The sequence below is a fragment of the Trachypithecus francoisi genome, unplaced genomic scaffold, assembly GCF_009764315.1.
Source record: "Trachypithecus francoisi isolate TF-2019V2 unplaced genomic scaffold, Tfra_2.0 Lachesis_group9, whole genome shotgun sequence".
Lineage (NCBI taxonomy): Eukaryota > Metazoa > Chordata > Mammalia > Primates > Cercopithecidae > Trachypithecus > Trachypithecus francoisi.
The window spans coordinates 49,798,429-49,806,201 of record NW_022681474.1 but is presented as its reverse complement, the minus strand read 5'-3'; the positions used below and the strand labels follow the sequence as shown (position 1 = coordinate 49,806,201).

General features: G+C 38.4%; 1 pseudogene; it reads right to left on the bottom strand.

Moving 5' to 3' along the window:
- Positions 1-4,834: 4,834 nt before the first annotated feature.
- On the bottom strand, positions 4,835-4,935 carry LOC117082880 (annotated as a pseudogene).
- Positions 4,936-7,773: the final 2,838 nt, after the last annotated feature.

Genomic DNA, 7,773 nt, shown 5'->3' with positions numbered 1-7,773 from the left:
CCCCATGTCTGGACCATCTTAATCCTCTATCCCACAAATATCCTTCAAACCCCATCTTCAGGGAGATGTACTAGAGACATGTTCTCCCATTTCCTCACTTGGCTGCCTCATGAATAAACTCCCTTTTGTAAAACTCATATCAGTGATTGGCTTGCTGTGTGTGGGCAGAATAAGCCTGGTTAGATATCACTTATTAATCTAATAGTCCATGGACAAATGGTGAGTGCTCATTCTGATCAAATGGGGCTTGGCAGGCTTTATTATATAACCTAGCAACTCAACAAAATTATTCTGTCTAATTCAAGGAAACTTTGAGTTGGTATACATTCCTCTTCAGTCTTAGTGAGATACTTCAGAACTTGGATTTGGTTGAACTTCGGAAGTTCCTATTTCTCAAAGATGTTAACTCAAGAAAATTGCTGAGAAATCCCTGTTTTTATTGGATTTCTCCTCTGCTTCAGTTACTTTGTCTACTTTTATTCAACGTCCCAGGATTTCTTGCCTAAGGATATCAGTATCTTTCTGAAGAACGCTCAGGAGAATGGTACATGAAGGAGGAGACAGAGCAGAAAACTATTTTTCTGTAGAGATGTACCTGTGCTGGACAGGATTTCTAAAAATGGCACTCAAGATTCCATTCTGGAACCTGTGACTATGAAAAGATATTATTCCCGTGGCTCTGTTATGTTATATAGCACAGGTGATCTTGAAGAAGGCAGATTATTTGGGTTGACCCAGTCTAACCATAAGTCCTCAAATGCACAAAGCTTTCTCTGGTGTGACAGAGGTTCTTTGCTTGGCCAAACATTAGTCAGTCTCCTGAATCTTCTCCCAGGCCCATCTATGCACTTCCTTAGAAAATCCACTTTTAGCAAGAACCCTGCTAAGTGAATTTAGCAAGAACTCCCCACCCTCCACCATCTCCCAGGTGATATCTGATCATCCTGGACTGTCTTCAGCAAGAAACCTGTTAGGTCGGTTCAGCCAGAATTTCCCTTACCCCTGACGTTTCCTCTTCGTAATTTTTCATCCACTGTTCCCACCCTGCTTTCCGACTATAAATTCCCACTTGCCCATGTCTCCATCAGAGAACTCATTGCTGCAGACCCCACATCTGTTGTGATGGCCCCAAATAAAGTTTGCATTAATGTGCTTTAATAAGTGTCATCGAATAATTTTTTCTTTAACAAGAGAAGAAAGCAGAAGGTAATGTTAGATGTGAAAAGAAAGGCCTCAAAGCACTGTTGCTGGTATGAAGATGGAGATGAGCATATGAGAAGGAATGTGAGCAGTGTGGCACAGAATGGCCCCAACTGACAGCCAACAGGAAAGGAGGATTTCAGTGCCATCATCATAGGAGCTGAATTATACCAACACCCTGAATGAGACTAAAAACCATTTCTCTTCCAGAGCCTCCACGGAAGGGCCCAGCTTGGTTACATCTTGGGCCCTCACATCTTGTCCTGTGAGACTCTGAGTATGAAACCTAGCAGAGCCCTCCTGAACTGGACTTCTGACCTATAAAAGTGTGAACTAAGGAAAAGAAGTTTTGTTTTTTGCTGCTAAACCTGTAGTAATTTTTTTTTCATTTTTTTAAGACTGAGTTTCATTCTTGTTGCCCAGGCGGGAGTGCAGTGGTACAATCTCAACTCACCGCAACCTCCGCCTCCTGGGTTCAAGCGATTCTCCTGCCTCAGCCTCCTGAGTAGCTGGGATTGCAGGCATGCACCACCATGCCCAGCTAATTTTGTGTTTTTGGTAGAGACGGGGTTTCTCCACGTTGGCCAGGCTGGTCTCAAACTCCCAACCTCAGGTGATCCGCCCGCCTCGGCCTCCCAAAATGTTGGCATTACTGGCCTAAGCCACCATGCCAGACAACCTCTAGTAATTTTTTTTTTTCTGTTACGGCAGCACTTTTACTTTTCCTTACACAATGACGTGTTGCTGGGGCCTAATGTTCTCACATAACAGTAGAAAACCAAAATTTGTTGTCATCTCTTTAAAGAATTGAGAATTGCATACAAAAAACCTTACATAAATTAAAAGGATGAACACATTTACAGGTGTAAATGCAAACCGCTTCCAACTCAAGGCAAGTAACAGCCCACGGTGTTCTGGCAGAAAACGTCAGCTAAGAAAACTGGGTCCTATGGCTCGGACTTTCCAACCCTGACAGACTGGGAGGGCAGAAACTGATTCAGGAGCCCTTGCCAGCCTCTAGAGAAATCCCAGAACACTCAAGCCCTGCCACATTAATACCCCGCACAGATCAGAGACTGCTGGCCACGCAGATTCACCAAGCCACAGACTTGTCTTCCACAAGAACGTTCTTACCTCAGTCACGAAGTGACCAAGCCACAGTACTAAAGGTTGAACTCAAAGATATGTACAGGGTATTAAACAAATACCAAGGGGAACAGTTAACTTGAATACATGGTCAAAATCAGCAACAAGTTCTACAATCCCTACACTAACGAAAGAAAAGTAATACACATTCTTTCATGTATAATTAAGTTCTAAATAGAATAGGTAAATGGAGTCCCTGAATATCCTACTTTAAAAAACTAAATTAGAAGGTGGACTCATTTGTGCCATAAAAGATTCTTTACATCACAAAAGTTTGAAAAGGCCCCTTCAAAGAGCACTTAGCAGAGTGTTTGTTTACAGAGCATGACTTGCTTAACAGAGGAAGAAACTGAAAGCTGAAGTGTTCTATTGCTGACTAAATAGCAATCATAAATGAAGATAAAGTATGAGATTATAATAAGAGCAAATGGACATTTCCACATCCATTTCAGATTTTTTTCATTTTAAATAGCCGGACATGAAAATTCCAGAATCTACCCCCAACATCCTTTCAAGTCACATCTAGCTCAGGTAGGAAACTGCAACTCAGGAGACCTTAGAGGTAGAAAGAAGAGACAAGGAGTTCTTGCCTTTGGGCTCTTTTCTCCCAACTACTTGGCCTCTGAATGATTACTAACATTGAACTTTTGACCAGAGGAGCAGAGAAGGACAAGTATGGAGAAACTCAGGAGTTAAGGTGAAAAATCCTAATAACAAGGCTCTTGATTCTGAGGAAGAGAAAAGGGGGGACCCTTTGTCAGTCCTCTGCTCTTAGGACCACACCAGGCCTACTTGACTATGACCTCATTAAATTCCGCACGAGGTGCAATTTGCCCTGACATTTCAGGTAAATAAGCTAAGAAGTTTCCAAGATGAAAGCCAGTTTGTTCAAGTTTATGAAACATTTAAATAAAGGGCAGACTCAGTTTGGTTCCCGAGCTCATGACATTTCTGTTATAAAGCGGCCTCTCGGCCCGGCGTGGTGATTCACACTTGGAATTCCAGCACTTTGGGAGGCCAAGGAGGGCGGATCACCTGAGGTCGGGAGTTTGAGAACAGCCTGATCAACATGGAGAAACCCCGTCTCTACTAAAAATACAAAAAAATTAGCCGGGCATGGTGGCCCATGCTTGTAATCCCAGCTACTCGGGAGGCTGAGGCAGGAGAATCGCTTGAACCCAGGAAGTAGACGTTGCAGTGAGCTGAGATCAAGCCACTGCACTCCAGCCTGGGCAACAAAAGCAAAACTGTCTCAAAAAAACAAACAAACAGAAACAACAACAACAGCAACAACAAAAAGCTGCCTCTCCAGACATCTGCAGAAGTGGACCAGTGATGAGGAGAAGTAACGAAGTCAACGTTAGAGCAAGAGCAATTCTACCTATCACAGGGACCTTAAGGCTCAGACTGGGCTGCAACAAACTCAAGATTTTCGCTAAAAGATTCCTAAGTGCTTTGATACTCCCTCCTCCTATATACATTAATAAAATGTATATTTGTCCTAATAATTAGTTTTCATAATTATCCTTAATAGTTAAACTTAGGATTCAATCGATCCAGAGAGACATTAAGTGCAAGTAGCCTGTCTTCAATCAAAACCTAAGGTGGAACTAGGAAACATACATCGCTAGGATCTCCAATTGCCCTAAATTCTAATTTTACCATTTAGCATACTATTTAAAGTTTCAAATTTTATTCAAATCAGGTAAACATTCTTTTACTTTCCAAAGTAATTACAGCTTGGTGAATACTGAGCTATTCATCATAAGCTCAGTCTCACTATATACTTCACCTGGCATTAGGTAGGCACCCCCTAAGTGTTTCTCGAATTAACGGTATTGGTCTGCAGCTAACTCCGGTCCTTTCACATAACCCCATGGGTTCCATGAAGCAATCAGTCATGCACTCACCCACTCTCTGACTCATTAAATCATTAAATAATTAAAACCCTTATGGTCAGGTTTGTTAAATTTATATTCATTTCCCTCATTCTGTTGAGTGATTTTTTTTCTTTTTGTAGTTCAAATAAGGGTTTAGCATTTATTAAATGATTTCTATGTGGCAAATAAATTCCCATGAAGTATTTACTAATTTTGATACTGGTCTTATGCAAAAGGTCATATTTGGTGCCAGTAGGATACTGAGCATACTGTAAACCACACATTCATGTGTTCACTTATTCATCCAACAAATATTTACTTAGTGCCAGTTGTTTGTCACACACTATGAATGCAAACACAGAGGTGATTGACAAGTCTTCCATCCTTTACAGAGCCTTCAGTATATGTGTGAGAGAAAGAGGAATTGTAAGCAAAATATGCCTCTCTAACATACTGGCGATTTTAATTAAAGTTAAAAGTTTAAAACACAAAGGCAGACTCTGCCCCTCCTCTCTACTTTTCCCACCTAAGGACAAGCTCCTTTACAACACACTTTCTTTTTTAAAATATATATATATATATATATTTAAAATTTAAACTAGACTTTTACTACTTTATTGCTTTTTTATTTTGTGTCATCCTTGCACAGCGACCATACTAACCTTCTCTGTATTGTTTCAATTTTAGTACATGTGCTGCCGAAGAGAACACATCAACACACTCAGAGATAGAGCCCATAGACAACGGCACCAGAGGATCTAGGAGCAGATTTCACTCTCCCCATCAATTTACCTTCCCATATTTTCCCACCTTTTGGAAGCCTGAAGATGCTTTATTCTTTTTCTTATCACTATGTAGGATTTACAGCTCTTTGTTAAAATATTATTTAAGCAAGGACCCTAAGCCACTGCCTTGAGAAAGAAACACTTTTGAACTGAGACCTTTCCTGCGTGATGGGTACAGCACGTGTTAATACATTTCTGCTTGTTTTCCTTATTTGTTTAATCTGACTTTTGTTTTCAGGAGAGTGTCTCAGCAGCGTCTCTTTAAGAATCTAAAAAGGGAAAGGACAGAAATTATGATTCCTCCTTTACAATTTGGCACCCAAGATGGGGCCAACAGAGACATCCTGACTGCTCCAGGACCTACAGGTGAAATCCTGGGAGAACTGGCAGATGCAGCAGAAAAGGGTGAGATTTCTCACCAAGGTCAGCTTCTCCCAGGTTTCTATCTCTGGTACCTGGACAAGAAAGAAGGTAAAACGTTTTCCTCATCCCTCCCTTTCCAGGTTCAGATTGATAGGAGGAAAACATTTACAAATAATAATAAAATTAATTCTTTGAATCTGTGACTTGTCGATTTCTTTAAGTACCTGTTTGGTTATTGATCGTTAGTTTTACAAGGATGATCTGTGCTTTCCTTATCTCTGACTTTCTGAGTGGTTTTTCATAGGAGGATCACAATAAGATTCTTCTTTTATCTTGTTTCATTTCTTGGGAAGCTTGGCTTTGTAAGCAGCAAATTTATTCTGTGGTCTGTGCCACCTTGAGGGCATAAATTGTCTGGCCTATGTCAGGTAGCCAGCTGGGAGTCCCACTGGGTCCAAAATGTCTGTTTGTCTAAATGTGCTGGCTCTCGGGATTTGTCTTAATTGTCTCAACCTTCATTGCCTTGCTAATAATAAAGGTCTTTACTTTCTTAGGCCATCTTTGGAAAAACTTCGGATCTTGAAGGGGATTGCATTTTTACACCATCTTAGGGGATATAATTTTTGTGTCTGGTTATAAGCCATAAAAAGACTTACTGATTTTAAGTCACAATTATAGTAGGTTTACTTTGGAAACTTGGACTATAGCATCTAGAAGCATTTTTTTAAGGGATTCTTCTTAGTCTCTACGAGATGTAAATCTTAACAATGACTTTGAAATGTCTAGGGAATTAGATAAGCAGCATTCCAACTGAGATAGGATTTGAAACAGTTAAAGTGCTTTGAATCAACCACAAAATTCCTTTCCTCAGTAGGTGCCTTTAGCTCAGGAGAGAAACATTTCTAAAATTATTCATTTTAAACAATCAAGGTATACCTTTGATTTAAATTTTGGCTTACATTTAGAGCATAAGAAGAATTTTTTGTTTTTTCTTTTAGCTTCTTTTCCTAAGCTAAATGGAACAATATACTTAGAAAAACAAAAGAAACAGTTTATTAAAACATTTTAAAGACAAAGAGTTTTAAACAGTGATTGCATTAGACCTCTAATAAACAAATATACCCACCCCCAATACTCTTTCTTTATGTAAATTTAAGAAAGGAAAAGGCAAGAAATAGGAATGTGTGCTATTTGCCCAGCTAAAATTTGATAAAAAGATGTTAAGAGCTCTACAGTCAAAAGTCACCTTAATTAAAAGCCGATATTTAGGCTATATGTGTATGCATCTATTTTTAAAACCCTTCTTCTCTATGACAACTATATGCACTTCTTCTGTCTGTTTCTCCTCTTGTTGATATAGTTTTTGCCTCTAAGACTTGTTCTTCCATTTACTTCTGTCTTTCTTTCCTCTTGCGACCCACAAGGTTGCAAGAGGAAAGATTGCAATATTGTAGACCTAAAAAAGATTTCTAACAGCCCTGGGATCTTGGGAGGAAAACAGAAAAGCCAACACAGCCTCCTCTTTTGGGGAGGAACCTCTGTTTTTCCTCATGGAACCCCTAGAGTTGTAGATGGACAGGTTCCTGTCAGCTGTAAAGCTCTATCTTCTTTTACACTGAACTCTGTGATTTCTCTGGCTTTTATATGCATGCATGTGTACATTTGTAGGTTGTATGTTGTGTCTACGTGTATGTATATGATTATACATATGTTTGTATATTTTCTACATGATACCAACTTAACTTAAAGATAAAAGAGTGCTCATATATTAAATAAATAAGCCCAAATATTTTTCCAGTTCATGTGACTTGAGTAAATCATTTGGGGTAAAGAAAGGTAAATAAGACTAGTTTAATACTGTTGGTTTAATAAAAATAACAATGTCTTCTAAGTTTATCAGCAAAATATTCATATGTTTAGCTTTCAGGTTCTTGCTTTTCTGATACTTACCTAATCTAACATACAATAAAACAAAAATGATCAATAGAAAATTTAACTTGAGATGATGATCAGAGTTGCCTAAAGTCTCATAAAATTTTCCAAGCATAATTGTTAAAATTAAATAAAATAGATTTGAATAAAAGTTTACAAGTAAAATTTTAATAATAATTATAATTTTTAATGCTTATTTAAAAAGCTTTTCAAATCTTTTAGTAACTATACCCTTAGAGTTTTTTGCTAAGCTAAATTAAATAATTGATATTCATTGAATATCTAGATCATTTCCAAATAAGATGTATTGCTAAGATATTACTAAATATGAGTGTAAACTTACATACTTTAGGCTTCTTATTTCAGAGAAAAAAAGATATCTAGACCTATTAGTAAATATATCCTGTTCCACTGAAAAATGGTTCCATTAGAAAGCTTATGTTTCCGAGGATTATAAAATATGCATT